The sequence below is a fragment of the Falco rusticolus genome, chromosome 10 (assembly GCF_015220075.1).
Source record: "Falco rusticolus isolate bFalRus1 chromosome 10, bFalRus1.pri, whole genome shotgun sequence".
NCBI lineage: Eukaryota > Metazoa > Chordata > Aves > Falconiformes > Falconidae > Falco > Falco rusticolus.
Genome location: NC_051196.1, coordinates 26248347 through 26265526, shown reverse-complemented (window position 1 = coordinate 26265526; position 17180 = coordinate 26248347).

Sequence of the window (17180 nt, the reverse complement as noted above, 5' to 3'; positions counted from 1 at the left end):
GGGGGAAATGAGTTTAACTTACTGCCAATCAAATCCGAGTAGGATAATGAGAAATAAAAACGAAATCTTAAAAGGCCTTCCTCCCATCCCTCCCTTCTTGGTCTTCACTTCACTTCGGATTTTCCCTCCCCACCAGCAGCACAGGGAGGGGGACAGGGCTGGGGTCAGTCCCTCACAGCTGTCCCTGCGGCTCCTTCCCCCGCACAGGGAGGGCTCCCACACCGCCCTGCCCCAGCGCGGGGTCCCTCCCGCGGGGGACAGTCCTCCAGACAGTCCTCCACACGCTGCCGCAGCGGGAGCCCTTCCCGGGGGCTGCGGTTCCTCACACGCCGCCCCAGCGCGGGTCCCTCCGTGGGCCCTGCCGGGAGCTGCCCCAGCGCGGGTCCCACGGGTCACGGCTCCTTTGGGCACCCCCTGCCCTGGCGTGGGGCCCTCCCCGGGCTGGGGGGGGGGATCTGCTCCCCCGTGGGCTCCGTGGGCTGGGGGCACGGCCTGCCCTGCCAGGGGCTTCACCACGGGCTGCCGGGGAATGGCTGCTCCGGTGCCTGGAGCCCCCCCGCCTCTGTCCTCACTGACCTGGGGGCTGCAGGGCTGCTGCTCTCACACCGCCTCAGCCCTCTCTTCTGCTGCAATTTTGTGTCGCACAGATATTTCCCCTTCTTAAATCTCCTACCCCAGCGGCGCTGCCACCGTGGCCGATGGGCTCAGCCGTGGCCAGTGACAGGTCCAGCTGGGAGCCGGCTGGCACGGGCTCCACTGGGGCATGGGGGAAACTTCTGGCACCTTCTCACAGAAGCCGCCCCTGCAGCCCCCCCGCTACCAAAACCTCTCCATACAAACCCACTAGAGTATAATATTATTCTGATATTAATAAATTCTTGTTTGTCAATAGCCTCCCCAAAACACAATGCCTGAAATATTTAGTACTTCTGTGGCGGCACACACGCCCTGACGCACACAGAGCGGTGCCCAAACACAGTTGGTTTGCGTTACTCGCAAATTGTATAGCTGGGTTTGTATGCTGCCTATGTTTTATATACACAACCAAATTTGTTCCCATTCACGAGTGTTTATATTATAATTTTCATGTAGTTAAGTAGCTTTGTTAAACTGTTAATTTTACCTTAAGGATTTGTATGGAATGATGACTGCAGATTAAGACTCCTAGCTTGTATTTTTCATTTACCATTAGTATTCCACAAAAGTTGCATGGATGAAAATGCCAATTTTTTTTTTTTTTTTTTACTTTAAATACTATGAGATTTTAACAGCACATTTAAAGTGTTCTGATGAAACCAGATAAATGTCAGGTAGAAGCACATAACTTAAAAACTCTATCTTCCAGGGAACTGTCATGTTACCATAGTTTGGTTATAAACCATTCTCTTAAGCTTAAACAGTACTCAAATGTAAAAAAGTAGTTTTCTTTCTCACAGGCAAAATCAATGTACGTATTGACTACTCATGACAACTGCTTAAATATGACCTGTATTTATTTAATGCTTAAGTTTAGAATAATTACAAGAGCAAATTAAACAAGGTATGGACTCACTTGAGCATATTTGTGGGTGCTTTGCAAAGTAGTCAAAAAGGATTCTTGTGCCATGGGTGTATAGACTGTTTTGGCTTTCAAAAACCCACTATGTAAGTCTCATTATCACTCCCTAACAATTGTTAGGGTTTAAAAACCAAAACAAAACAAGGTGTTTCTAATACAGTCAAATAGTTAATCCATAATCCAGTTTTTTACGCATCACAGGTTTTGTGTATATGCATTTGTAGCATGTTTTTGTTTCACTGATTGACAAAACAAGCAATTCTAAGTACCACACTGGATATAATATCAGGAGTTTGTACTTAATCCAGCAATGACTGGAAGTGTTTCAGAGTGAGCTAGTTCAGATATACTGGACTCTGATTCTCTTCAAAGATTCTTATGTCATTAACAGAACGAGCAATTGGATGAAAGCCATGGGAGCTGTGTTTCATAACCTACTGTGCTCGTTTGCCAGATGTCTTTGAATGCTACTTAGGTTCAGTAGTACTGCTAATGAGGTCAGTCATTCTAGACAAACATAGACAGCTGAACCTTTATGGAGTCAGGCTTCAATGTATCTTTCTGAATTATACTTAACCTATTCAAAGCAAAGCCTCTTACACATTACAGAGGTATTCATGTGGCAAAATTAAGGTCACATCAACAGCCCTCTCCACCCTTTTTATACTGATAGAGCTATAGTCAGTGTTGATATCTAAAAATCTTTCTATAATTTATCATTCTTCATTATACATATCATATTCAGATTTTTCTTGAAAACATCCTTCTCATTTCATGGTACATTCCTAAATAAAGCATTTTGTCTCAAATACATGGCTGAGAGTATGACAGGGTCATTCAGATGAGCTGCTGTTGTCATCTCACCTCTGTAAAAAGGAGCCGTTACAGAAACCTCCCCCTCTCCATCAAAATGGTTAAGGCAAAAAGAAAGGAACACAATTTATTTCCGTAGCATGCTTTGGCAGCAACCTAGGTTAGCAATTAAATAGGGGAAAGGGAGCCAGGGTTGTTCCTACCTATGTTAGGAAACCAGTCTGAGAGAGGAATACTTTACTGGGAAGCTAAGCCAGGGCTATAATAGCTCAGATCTTGAAACCTGTATGTACCAATGCAATTATGAGATTGGCACAACCAGCAATTTAGATAGTTATATGCACATACACGTTTATGTGTGTTGGCTGGAAGGAGGAACAGGGAAAATTAAACCTCTTAAAAAGTAATTTGACCACTAACTCTACAATGCCTCTTAATATTCCCATTGCTTACAGAGAGTAATTTGCATTGAGCTCCTCAAGTGGAAGGCAATATGGGCATAAAACATATCACCACAGCCTCTGCAGCCTAAGAGTGGTTTTTATTCCAACTCGTCCCTCTTATGAAGAGGTTTTGCATAACTTTTTTGATTCTAGTTATGGGCTATGCTAGCTCCAAATGGAGCAAAAATTCAAAAGGGAAATGATACAAAGGTCTCAGACCTCAAATCACTAGTCGTCCAGAAGCAAGAAAGTAAATACAGCTAAGCAAAACATAAAAAAGCAGCCTTATCCTGTGCAATATTATAAAGCTTAAGAGATTATATAAAAAGGATTTTTTTGATTTGGAACTTTGATTTGAAAATAAGAACAAAGGCAGGATGGTCATTATTACATGTTTGATATGAAAAGCACAAAAACTTTTTTTTATTTGTACCAGATGTGAACTGTTGGACAATAGTCAGAGAAGTGGAATTAGGGAAATATCCATAATTAATAACATGCCTGAGGAAATATGTTCTGTGCTTCAAAAAGAATTCAGGTGCTATCAGAACTGGAAGAACCTCCTTACCCTGAAGATGTTGACAAATTTGAAGAAACCCAACTGATCAGGGAAATAGATTATTTATGCTGAAAGATTAAAGGAATCAGTCTTCTGCTCTCAATTACAGTGATGTGGTCCAACTAAATTCAGTGATGATGTACTAAAATAACCAGAAGAAAAGCTTGACTGAAACATATGATATGAAGAATTTGCTTAGAAATGTTCAGATGAAGAATTCCCTCTAGGAAGGAAAAGAAATGGTAAAATATTTTAGGCAAACAATAGGTCCTATATTAAGATTTAAACTGAAAAGAAGGAAAACACAGCCAGAGAATGTGCCACTGCCGTTAACATCTACTACATACCTCTGGGATGTTTAACATGAAGCTAGAACAGCCACTCATTGTACAAAATAATTATACACAGGAGGTCGCCAGAGAATGCGAACAGGCAGTTCTTCTCTTAGAAATCCCTGTCATTCATAGAATAAGACACAATGTCTACATTCATTGTTTCTATGCCTACATCCATTATTTCTCTTCACCTTAATTCACATAGTAGTGACTAATGCATTATGACAATTTATCCAAGCTGAATCAGTTAAAAAAAATATGTAATCGTACTGCCTTTATGTGCTAAGTCTACCAGATGCTCCATCTTGTATTAATCAAGAACACACTGTGTTAGAGAAGCTCCTCAATAAAACCCCAACCAAACAACGCCCCCACCCCAAATCACCACTCTTGGTTTAATTACAATGACACTGCAAAAAAATGGGGCCAGAAGGAGAGCAATCTTATCACTTTACCCCCGCCTCCTAGACAGTATGATCAAGAGTGAGTTTCTAAGATAGATCTGAAAATACATATATTTGCTGGCATTTTGCTTTTGGAAACAACAATGCTTGCCAGTATTTTAATTTACTAACCACTAGGCAAAGAGATTCAGAGCATGTGCACTGATGCCCAAAATGCATCAAAAATCTGCAAGTGAGAATACAGATAGAAATACAAAAGGCAGTAAAATGTTTGCAGACATTCATATTACTGTCGTGTTCAAGATTAACAATGGGAAATTTAGCCTCATTGTAAAAAGTACCCAGGCAGCAATCACCTAAACCTATTGTTCATGATTAAAAGTATCTGCCAAATCTCTGAAATTAGTCAGTCACAGTTCAGACTTGTGACTACATTCTTGGCTGTATTCTTCCGCTTCCAACTTCCCACTTTCCCCCTTAGGATTCCGTCCTCCTGTCTGACAACTAAAATCTCTGTCCAGCCCAATATTCCAGCCATTCTTTGCGTCCACCTAGCATTTCACCTGTCTACACTAACGTCCCGAGTAGGATGCAAAGATGCCATGGGAGACCATGTCAAAAGTCTTGCTAAAGTTAAGGCAAACAATATCTGCTGCAATTCCCGCATCCACAGATGTAGACATTTCATCAGAGAAGGCAATGAATCCATGCTGACTATTCGCAATCATGACCCTTTTCATGTGTCCAGGAATTTCTTCAGGATACGGCTGAGATTCACATGCTGAGTAAGAGATGTGCTTTACTCATCTCAGGAAAAAAAACCCGTGAAAGATGTAGATCTGCTATTGTTTAAGTGGAACAAAGAAAACAAGCAGCAAGTTGGCTTGGTGCTAGCTGTATAGGAGCATCCACATTGCATGATTTGGAATTCCAGAAGCGCCGTGTTCATTGTACTTTTTATTCAGCTCACCTGAAACAAAGCTAGACTAATACCAAACATTTAAAAAAATTATGTGTCTTAGTCTACATGCAAAGCACATGTTGCATGCCAAGTTGCTTGAGCCATTCAGATGACTGTGCTGCCTGCCCACCTCTGCAACTCTATAATGTTTCTGGCTTCAAAAATCACTAGAAATCTTAAGCCAAAAAAATAACAAAACCAAATTTGGTCTTTATCATAGTGAAGAATCCATCTAAAATTAAATGGGATTTAGTTAGCCTCCCAAGCTCTAGGTGTGACAAATTTCAGAACAATGAGATATGAAACATTTAGAATTCAGTACTCAAAATAGCATTTCTGATGGAAAGATTCCAGATTGGTCTGTAGCAACAGTAACTATGTTGCAGTAAGGCCAAGTCTAAAAAAGCCACTAAGATATACAAAGAGAGAAAGCCATTTCTTCACACTTCCTCACATGCATGTCCACCACCCTTGATCCCATGCTGCGTGATAATAAGAAAAAAGAGTGCTTGAGTCAACAGAAAACTATTTAGTTGACTATCCCTAAGCTCTTTACATAGCTTGTATTGCTTTAAATATCTTTGCCCCCTGAAAAGTTAAATTCATCCTACATTCTTTTGGAAAGACTCAGGGCTAGCGTTCCAACGTTAACTTGGATGTTGAATTCCTTCTTTTTAAGTGTGTCAGATAATTTTGTTGAAAAAAAGAGTATGTTTAAATTACCTATGAATGGATCTTTCTGTTACTTCCTATACTCTACATAAATGATAGCACAGTAGCAAGCTACATGTCTTGTTTCAAACATCTGAAAAGAAAACCAAAAAAAGCAGTTATGTGCAATAGTTATTTAACTAGTGCCTGACTTTTGCTTTAAAAAAACAAAAAGTCTTTTTAATATGTGCGCACCAGTTGCAGAACATGCTTATAGCTTGCTCTTCTGTTGTCTCACTATATGCATTCTACTATAAAATCTGCTATTTGGCATTTTAATAAAGTAGTTTCATCAGAGACAGCCAAAACATTTATTACTAAATACAAACATAAAACCTAGCAACTTTTTCTCAAGCAGTCTGTTCACAGCAACTACTGCATCTTCTGGGACAGCTTTTCAGGAACATGTTGATTTCTTACTACCGTGTGTCCTTCCACTTCATTTCATTGTTTTCACTTCCCTCGGCTCCATTTCCGTGCGTTTTCTCCATTTCCATGCTGGGTGGACATTCCTACATGCCTTTGAGTTCAGGAAGAACTAAGCTGGCTCTGTCCAAACTCTCCCAACTCAGGTTAATACTGGAACTATGGAAGATCAGAACAGACATATCAAGTTGGCTTGAAGTAAACTGATTCAAGAGTCAAGTCATGCTTAGGGGAGCTGCACCTAAGCCAGTAAGGCCTGTTGAGAAGCCCTGGAACTTCCACAAATGATAAAAGAAGGAATTTCAAAGCATTTAATGAATCGCTGTGTCAGACTGCTTCTAAAATATCCTTGAAGACTGGTTTCAATGCAACATATTTCAGGCCTGAGTATGTTTTCAGTCTACTCACAAAATATCTAATTCACCAGGTCCATCTTCACTTGCCGAGTTACCATACTTGAGAGAACTGAAGAAAACACAGCAGGGGGACCCAGTCAGAGTTTTAACTCATTTGTTGGTTCTTTATTTCCAAATTCATAATGGGTGAGGAGGGAACTGGCTAGGCTGCGGCTCATTGTGGAAAAAATATCAGAGGAAGGATGGCAACAACCATCTGCCAGAAGACAACTCTGTTCTTCAAGTGAGCAAGGAGAAGCAGCATCACTCGGCAGTACAGGAGTTCAGGACAGGAAACGAAGCACAAGAATGCAACAGCAGTGGGATGCTGAAGGGAGACTGGATATAGCCGCAGAGCAAAGTTCAGATAGAAAAACGTACTCAGCCATGGATATAGTTTAGGTAGTTAACGCTGAAGAGCTACATTTTAGGGCAAAGAGACCTCTCTGGTGATTTCCCTTGCTCTGAAAGATGGTAGAGGCTCAGGGGATCAGCTGATGAGCAGGTGCTAAAACCGACAGACATAACGGCCCGAAAAACAAGCACGGGAGTGAGATCAGCAGCAAATAAAGGAAAGCCATGAACATGAATTAGGAATGACATTTCCCAGACACATGGGGAAGTGTAGGTTTGTGAAGCTTCTCTCTCGGCAGCAGTACAAGCAGTGTCAGGAAGAAGCTCAGAGCACCACGGCAATGTCAGAGCAACAAGATAAGACCTTCCTCCATCTCCCACAGGACTGAGTGGCATATATGAGCAGCCATTTGCATACAGCACCTAAGAGGAGCATTCTTAAATGCATTCACAGGTACTTTGCCTTCCTCCACCAAGTGAGAAATCAAAATTATGCAATGCAGGGAGAATTAACATCATTTGGGAGACGAAGGCTTCATAGGACAGCACAACTTAAAACAGACCACAAGTCTGCATTTAACACACTCAACTAAAAAAAAATTAAAAAAAAATACAGAAAGCAGTAAATTGCTCCAAGCGTTCCTAAGCCTATGGGTCTTTTTTTTTTTCCTTTCTTTTCTTTTTTTTTTTTTCCTGGTGAGAGAACATTAGCTATTCTGCAAAGAAGCAGAAATAAAAAGAAGTCCTAAATGCAATGAAATCCTAATAGTAAGGATTAAAATTCTTGCACTAAATGAATCAAGTCATAAGATTAATTAAAAAAACCCATACTTTACCAATGATAGTTTGCAGGATTGTATGAGCCTGCCAAACCTAAACGTTGTAGTCAATGAAAACAGGACTTGTTCTTCCACTTCAAGCCACAGATCTGATCATGCTTCAGGTTGTTTGTAGGGCTGGTGTGTTCTGGTATGTTTTAGAAGAAAGTGAGTCTGAATGTAAGAGCACAGGCTTACAAAATTGAACATTACTTGCAAATCATGATTTAGTGAAAACTGCTGTTTTCAAGTTTTCTAATAGTTTTTAGCCAAGATAGTGAATTTAGCATAACACTTTCCTCTAAGCACTGTCTGAAGGGGGTTACGAGATACAAACAAATGTGTATGGAAAGATTTTCAGGCAGGAAAGGTACTTTTCCATGTAACCTATAATTACTTTACCAGATCTCACCTCGCTGGGATTGCACAGAAGTCCCGGCTCCCTGAAAAGATCTCAATGTGTTGGAAAGGTGTAACTAGTTAATATCTTCACTCTGCCAATGCAACTTAGGCTTCACCAGTTTAGGTGGCACATTCACAGTATATTTGATGTACTCTGCCTGTTTTCTATTATATTCACCTTATACAAAAAGGAAATACTCTGCTACACTTCTTTCCCCTAAATGGGGATGAAAAGGAACTCTGGCAACAGCACATTTCAACAGAAAATGTAAACTCCATTGCTTGTGAATATTAGTAACCCAGTTTGTCCAACAGTGGAGCAGAAATGTGTTAGTCATTGCAGCTAAACCACTTCATAACTGGCCTAGTCAAAACTGATAAGAAATCAACTCCTTGTGCCAGCTGCATAATTTCATTCACAATTAAACTTCACCTTTTAAGTAATCTCAAAAGCCCTCAGGCCCTCCCCAGATGCAGAAAGAAGGAAGGCTGCGTTATTTTATTTTGAGGATATCCTCAATTTCTAGTCCAATTTAACACGTTATGGATTTCTATATATCCTGGTTTTTTAGGCTGCCATTGCAAAGCAGGTACTTTTACTCATAGAACAAAATTACCTCCTGCCATGCAGGACATCTGACTTGCATGTCAGGGTGCAGAGTAATTTTAAAATTTTCCATAAATATTTCTTTACTGTACAAACTTTTATTTCAGGTAATGCTGTGTGCAGATTGGCTATAGCCAGTAGCATTTGCAGTGTTTTTATTTACTAAATGAGCATTTCGAGTTCTAACACTGGATTCTCCTTCCACGGACAGTTCATGTTACATGTGTTAGTTCATAAGTTTCATCTTTATCTTAGTCATACAGGCCTTAGCATCTTCTGTGAAATTTTATTACATGGGAAGAATATGATCCCTTATGAAAAATATAAATTACTTAATCCTTAATTCTAGAGCTATTAATGTGCTAAGAAAGCATGCTCTTTGAAGTGGCATAAAGGTTTTAGGCTTCTTTAAAGGATAAAACAAAAAACCCTAGCATGACATAACTACAGTACTGTCCAACAATTCACACACAAACCACAAGTTTCCAGTTTTCTGTTGATAGAGAACAGCCATCCACAGTGCTAAAAAAACAGTTTCCCCATTAGGTTCTCTCACAAAGTTTTCAAACTATTGAAACACAGAAGCATAAATCAAGAAAACAACTCTGGTGCAAGATGTTACATGTAAGTTATACTAAGACGTTAAAGAAAACCATCTGGGCGTAAAATGTAAATACAGCCAGCAAACAAAAATTAAGAGGAAAATAAAACCAACCACACATTTCAAACGCCCCAAATATAGAGCCTTTATTCTGTAAGACCACTGAATTTTAATTCCAAACATCCATCTCAAACAAAACATTCAGCTTGCAAATTATCACTGAAACAGAATACTAAAGCTTATGCAAGATGCAGCTTTTTTTCAACTTTTTGGGTTATTTAGGATATGTTTCTTTAAGATGGGGAATAATCAGCATATCTTCAGTGGTAGTTATGAATCAAAGCTGGAGCTTACTAGTACCATTACTTATTTTATATTTCAGTTGTACTTAGGAGTCAAAATGCAAACAGCAAGGCAGCATTCACACCAAGGATGAGGAGAATTTGCCTCAAACAGCTTAACCTGAATAGACAGGCCTGAAGGACACCACTTGTCCAGCTTGTAAAACACTACCAGAAGAGATTGTGACTTTCTAAAGCATAATGGGAGATTTCTATCAGAATTAAACCTGAAAGGCTTGGTTTCCCTTCCTATGTTGCTGTATCTTCAGTTTCTGAATGGTAGAGCAACCCAGATAAGCTTTACAGACCCAAGAGATTATGAGTAATCCTGAAAAAACAGAAAGAAAGAGAAAAAAAAGCAAATGCCCAGATACACACCCCAAAGACAGAAGGAAGCTGCAGTATTGGAGGAAGATTAGAAAATAAACCTCAAAAGGCACTATATCTGCAAAGCGACTCTTTTTCAGAGGCATCTAAACCAAACCAAAACAAAAAAACCTTTTTAAAACCAAACCCTAGATTTTAAGGGAATAAAATAGCAGAACTCTGGACTTTTCATGCTGACTTAGTTCAGATCACTTGCATAAGCAACATACTTGAGATTTGATTACATAGCTAGATATTTTGTTTATTTATTTACTTTTAAACAGGATGCTTGCTTCGGTTTAACTTAGTTTGGGGAAAGGGAAGCAGGGAAGATTCTGAAAACAAACAAATGACTGACAAACAGACAAGTTAAAAAAAAATCTGTTATGCCAAAGCCCTCCCTCCCTCCAGAGGCTGGTACCTTTGGATCCTCAGCACGTTTCCCTTCCCTCTGAGCTAACGTACTAACTGGTAGTGACCAGCAGTCTCACCCTTGCCAGAGCCCAGCTCACAGATGATGAGACTCAGTTGGTTGCTGCTTTCTGAGATAATTATCAAGATAGGGAATCCTGGCTACAGTTCCCGATTCAAGAAGGGAGTACGTGATCCCAATTATAAACCATACTGTGAGCAGCAAACGATGTCTTAACAGCATTTATAGCTGAAGTTTAAAATACTCACGCAGTTTGTATAAAACAGATGGGAATTTTCAAACTAAACAATGGATTTTTACTAAGAGGAAAGAAGTTGAAGCAAGGAGGAAAGCACTGTGTCCTCCTCTGCTTCTGAGGAATCAAAAAGTGAGCGATGGTTCTCTGACAGCTAAAGTTTAAATTTTCCCGCTGATCTGTTTTTATTCTCTTTTTGCAAACAGATTTTTCCTATTCTGCTTTTCATATTTCTAGGAAATTCTAGCTATATATGACTTTGTGAAAAATTCTCTTCTGTTTATTTAAAAATATATGGGTTTTTTTCCCCACAGATAATGATTTTTTTTAATTACAGTCTTCTGTGTTGAAGTTATTGTCCCAGATCTTGTATTTACTTGGGCCTTTTGCCTAGAACCTGCATCCTTTCTTAACCCATCTGTAGGAGCCCTGATGTATCTATAGTAGGATCTGAAATCACCAATGTGCTAAGTTTTTATCTCTCTGCTCTCCTAGACCATGCAATGTGTAATAGCCTGGGCCATATCCTCGAAAGACTGTATGTTCTAGTGGATAGATCAGTTTCTGGATTTAATTTCACTTGGCTTCCTTATGCTTTGTGTAATAAAGAGGGACTGCTAGAGACAGTTCATATTGAACATGTTCTGTATATAAAAAAGGTATTGTCAGTTATTTATTCTATCTGATGTTAGGCAAACGTGTTTCACTGTATTTTCCTTTTTTAGTCAATCTTTTGAAAATCATCTGACCTGTCACTGCCTTCAGTTTTCCAACTGTGCAAACCTACTGTCTTGACCAAGAAGAATTAGAATGGAGGAGGTGAGAACTGCTTCTTATGCACGTGCGGTGCATCTAGCAATAAGATCCTTCTTCTGTTTTGGCTCTTTAGGTTGAGGCTACAAACCAAACATAAAATAAAATTAAAAAAAATAAACAGCTTCATGTAATTTTCAGGGAGGCCTGTGTAGCTGAATGACCTTACAGTCTGTTCTTTAACTCTGAAAAAAATATCCTGAAAAATTTGTACTGATCACTATTTAGCTCTGAAGTCATGGTGAGCGTCAGGAAGGCAAGAGCAACAAAATAAAACAAGTGTTCACTGAAAACTGGCAGCTAAATCTAAATCTTAATAGAAAACCACAGAGTTAGAGCAGACTTTTCTTTATGCATTAGAAAGAAAACAGTCTTAATTAATTAAAGCTTAACAAGTTTCTGCCAAAGGATTGATATGAATACACGCAGAAAGTACAAGATTTCCAGTGCCTGATGTGGCATTGCCTTGAGCAATATGGGACTGGAAGAAGGATTTTTTTAGAAACAATTTGAACTGTGACCCAAAACTTTTCATGAATGACAGTCTCAATAGGTTGAGACATTCTAAAATTACAGGAACTGTTTGTCTGAAAAACTATCCAAAATATCAGGAAAAAGAGTTTTATTTTTTTGAAAAATACACAAGGAGTAACAATGACACAGTGCCATGGTACCAGAACTCTGCAAAGTAAGAGTGCATTCAATTTACTCAGCATCCAACCCCCTACCCCCCCAAACCCACAAAAAATGGCTTCTGATTGTTGTAATAAATAATCATGGAGGATTTACTACATATGAGAAGCATACTGAGTTTAAACACCATTACGCCCTTTATCCCACTGCAAATATCTGGACATTTGGCATAGCTGCTGTCCCTGTGTGTACTCACAGTTCAGTAACAAGAACCACAAACAATACGTCGGACAACTGTAAATTTGTTACATTATTTGTGTTGCTGCCTCATAACTTCACCTCCTTGATCTTGCTTTCTTTACTCATTTTACTGGCAGTAAAACTCAGCAGATTAATAATGCAATTAATGCTTTTCTCTGTCAGATCTTCTTGGGTGGCCAGTTTCCAGCAGTAGAACTCTCTTTACTTGCTCACATCTCCTTATTCTGGATGCCAATGCTTTTAAACATTTTTATTATATTCTGCAAGTTAAGTTCCCAGTGCATTTTCAGAACCCCAAATACAAACTATTCAAAGCAAATACATTAAAGCAATAGTTAGCTACAATTTATTAGTAATTCATGCATCTTTTCATCTAGTAACTAAAAGCAAATAAAGCTATCTGAATGAGTCTCTATCTGATCAGACAGCTTTTAGATTCAGTGAAATACTGTTCAATGAAAAACTGACAATCATTACTCAATTCATATTTTATGCTATTGAACTGGAGCCTATAATCATCCTCATCATCCTTTTTGCAGCTACTTTAGAATAAGATGGTGAATTTCTGCCCATTGCTATTATCACAATGATGGGCATATAAAATCCACATTCCCAGATTCTGATTCATCATAAAATGAGTAAGAGTCCTGCATCCTCTTCAGGATATCATATGGATATAAGTATATCATTACGACACATAGTCACTATCAGTCTAACTTTAACTGGTACAGACATTAGGTCAGTCTTTGCTTGCAGAATTGCAATTATCTCTATTCTTAGTCTGAGAAAATACAGATCAGTAAAAGAGAAAAATGTCAAAACAATAATAAATTATTTCAGAGCCCGGGACAATAAATTTCATTATGGCCCTTCTAATGTGTGAAGCACTGTTACTCAAAACTCAAAAGGCATGGAAACAATTGCACTTCAGAGTGAGAAAGTATGATCACAACTCCTTTGTTCTAGTACAAACACATGTACACACATGCAACCCTTGCTAACAGCTGTGATGCATTCTGTCTCATTAGTTCAGCAAGGTATATCCAGAATTTAGAAAACAGCTTGAAGCGTCATTGTTTCTTTGGAAGTGAAAGTCAATAAAAATACTGACAAAGGAATGCAGCCAGACTGTTAACAGAGTTGTACAAATTCAGGTCCTTCTTCATTCCCTCCCTCATCAAGTCTTTCAATCAATAAAATAGCTTTTTGAACTTGCCTGTTCCTCTAGTTTGCCTAGGTAGCCTTTTCCATGCTTGCCACAATGTATCTTCTAAAATATATTAAAAGTAACCCTGTACTAAGAATTGTAGTCTTACTCAGATTGCCTCTTTTCTCCATGCCCTTAACAACACTATCATGGCCTGAAAATGTTTGCAGCTGAAGAATTTTGGCCAGGGAAATGGCATAATACCTAGGAAGCTCAAATGACAATCAACTAATCTAAACAGCCTGGTGCCTGGTTAGCTATTTGCTTTAAAGAAGCACTCAGAGGCAAAAAACAGAAGCAAAGTTCTAGCCACACTGACTGGTAGGGGGATATACTTGACCCCTGGAAAGAGATTAGCATCTCATTTTCTTCCTCTATCCTGTTTTTTTATTCCTTTTCTCTACTTCCCCCGTTAAGTCTCCTATTGTTTTGGCTTTTTTTAAAAACTTTTTATTTCTCCTCCTTTTGTTGTCTTTATATAGAAAAGAATTCCTTGAAAAGTGAGTTAATTGCCTTTCTCTTTTCCCTTTCCTTTGCCTATTGTTTTCCCCCATTATCTTTCCTATTTTCCCACAAAACACTGCTACCTTCGTTGTCCTGTTTTGGTTAATGCCTCAACATTCTTCCCTAGCAGCTAGGGGAGAATGTTCTTTAGGCACCCACTCTTTTCTTATAAACTGACTTGCTAGCACTTTCTTTACCAACCCTGATAAGGTAGGGTGAATTGCAGTAGTGGAAAATATGAGAAAGGGAAAAGCTATATCAGCTGCAGTCAAAATTCACATGCAGGCTGTATGGCACACTTCATCTTCCTCTGCCTCTCTTCCTATCCTGATGCTTCAACCACAGAGAAGATAATATATGTACTTAAATGTACAAAATGTGAAGAACTCCTGCTGTATCTAAAGTACTGCATTGCTAATATTCTCAGGCTTATGTTATTAAACTGAATGCAAGCTCAAGACCCTCCAGAGTAAGTACAATCATGTCAATGAGAACAGCTAAATAGATAAGAATTCCCATGTTCTATTAGGCTTATGTTCATTTTGTAACTGTATGCTTATTTTGCATACTCCTGCCTCTTCTAGAAAGAGCATTTCCTTTGGAACCATTCAGAACAATACTGCCAACTCTTGTTCTTCCAACAAATCAGACTAAACACAACATAGATACAGACATGAATTTCACAACTATGAGTACCTTGGGTATCTGTGTTGTCTGTTATTTACCAACAGTATCTCAAGCTGAAAATGACCTGGTAACCTGGATCTGAATGGCAATTATCACTTTGCCATAAGATGTGCTAGGCCCAAGTGGATTTTTAGAATGCACAAAAATAGCTGTGCAGCCTGTATGCACTGCAGAAAGGGTTAGAGCACAGCACATACACTTTGACAATGCAGGAGCTTCCTTAACATCACTTAGTTAAACCTGCACCAGCCCTAGGCCACACAACCTGAGCAGATGGTCTGCAGTTGTTACCCCAGATTTCATGCTACAGACTCGGGATCCCCACACAGAGTCTTTCTTGGTACTAGAATGATTTAACCTGCTCAGCCTCTGCACCAAACTTGAACACTCTGAACAAACTTGAAGACAGAGTGTCAGATCACTCACAACATTGATACCCAACTTGGCCTTGTCTTTGTGTTTGGAAGTTTGTGTGATATCATCCCAACAAAAGACCTGAAGAAAATCTGGAGGATTATAATACCATACTATTGCAAAATGTAATGTATTCACAAAGCTTGGTTCAGTAACTAAAGGTTCAGGTTCAATCAAAGCTTATCAACAAAGAAAGCTGCTTTCAGAGGGCTAGGTGTGAGCAGCACTTGCAGTTTGTCATGTCACACTGTTTAAATAATAAAGGTTCATTTTTCATTTTATTTTGCCTTTACTAGTTCATACAGGCAGACACTTGTTTATTTCTCTCTGAAAGTCTTTTCTTAGTGAGAGATAAGTTACTCGGGGAGAGGAAAGGTTATATATTCAAACATGGTGTCAAGGTTGTTGCTAGACTGATGAGACTCAGCTGTGGATCCTCCAGAAAAATAAATTGTCAGACTTGTACTCGTCTTTAAAATTGGATTCACCAAGAAGTTGCAATATGGAGACACTAACTTCATTAGTAGTTGGTAACTGCAGCAGGACTATTTATGCTATTCTACAAGGCAGCACCAGAAACATTAATCTCTTACTAATGGTGCTAAGTACAGATTTGAAGAGGAGGTTTGCCACAGAATAAAAGTAGTTATGACCAGCTTGTTTGATTGTCATATAGGTGAATAAATTATTATCACATGGTATACTGACTGCTGCATGTACATGAACAGCCTTGTCCACCTTGGGACATCATAGAAAATCAGTTTGGGTTTGGTTATTGATGTGCGCACTTTTTGCTACCGCACATTGTATTGAGCTTTGTTCCAGACTTGACCTTATATGTGTAACAGGTCTGGCTGTTAGAAGATACCTATGTCATCAACAGCTTTGTAGAAAGATGTTCCTGCCTATCAGTGGTCCAACACAGGGTTTTTTAAACAACTGCAATCACCTGCATGTCACACCACAAAGCCACACTAAGAGAAAAGGCCTCAAAACTGCTTAACTAGTCAAACAGCAATGGCCACCACACACAGAGGCCAACCACTTCTGCAAAATCCATGCTCTTTTAAAATCCAGCAGATGTTGTAAAACTCCCTTCACAGCCAGAAGGGCTACAAAACCACATGATTTGCAACCCAAGCTTTAGGCTTTCATTCCATCCAAGCTGCTACATTGCTGGACAAAGGAAGCTGTAAACAGAAGCATTACTGCAGTGCCCCAGCGCACTTCTTGTTGCTCCATCCCACTCCTAGGAGCACAGCAATGGCAATGGCAGGCACTCACCTCTCCAGTTGTCCAGTGTATCCCTCCCTGCAGACTCTGCTTCAGACAGGACAGCTGATTCAGAGTTTCTGGACCTTTGGCTTTCCAGCAAATGTCCTCTTCAAGGGCATCCAGGCAGGCTTCAGCTCAGTGCACTCCAAGAAGGGGAGCTCTCAAGGAAGTGCTGTCAGAGAAGGACATGAATTTCACTGTCTGTATTAGCCTGAGGGCCAGCCACAGTCTTCAGGACATACCTAGTCTCTAGTCACCTTCCTCCAGCTAATCTCTACACCTCCCTTTCCTCCCAGGACTACCGACTTCCCCAGACACTCACACTACAAACAACTGACCACAAGTTTCCTACCAGGCTGCTGAGGAAGGAAAACCAGGCCAGAACCCAGATCCTTACACATGCACACCACTCCCTCCCCTCTTCTCATCACCCTCCAGATTGGCTCCTGCCCAAAGTGATTTGTTTTGGTACTCGTGTTTTTTTCCTCCTGCCAGTGCACCTCCAGAAACAAGCTGTCCCTCCCAAGTGGTCTGCCTCTCTGCCTAATTAATTTTTAAATGTGCCAAGTTCTTTTGGCAGGACAGGCACCTCAGTTTTCCACCTCCAGCTTGTTATTTGCTGGC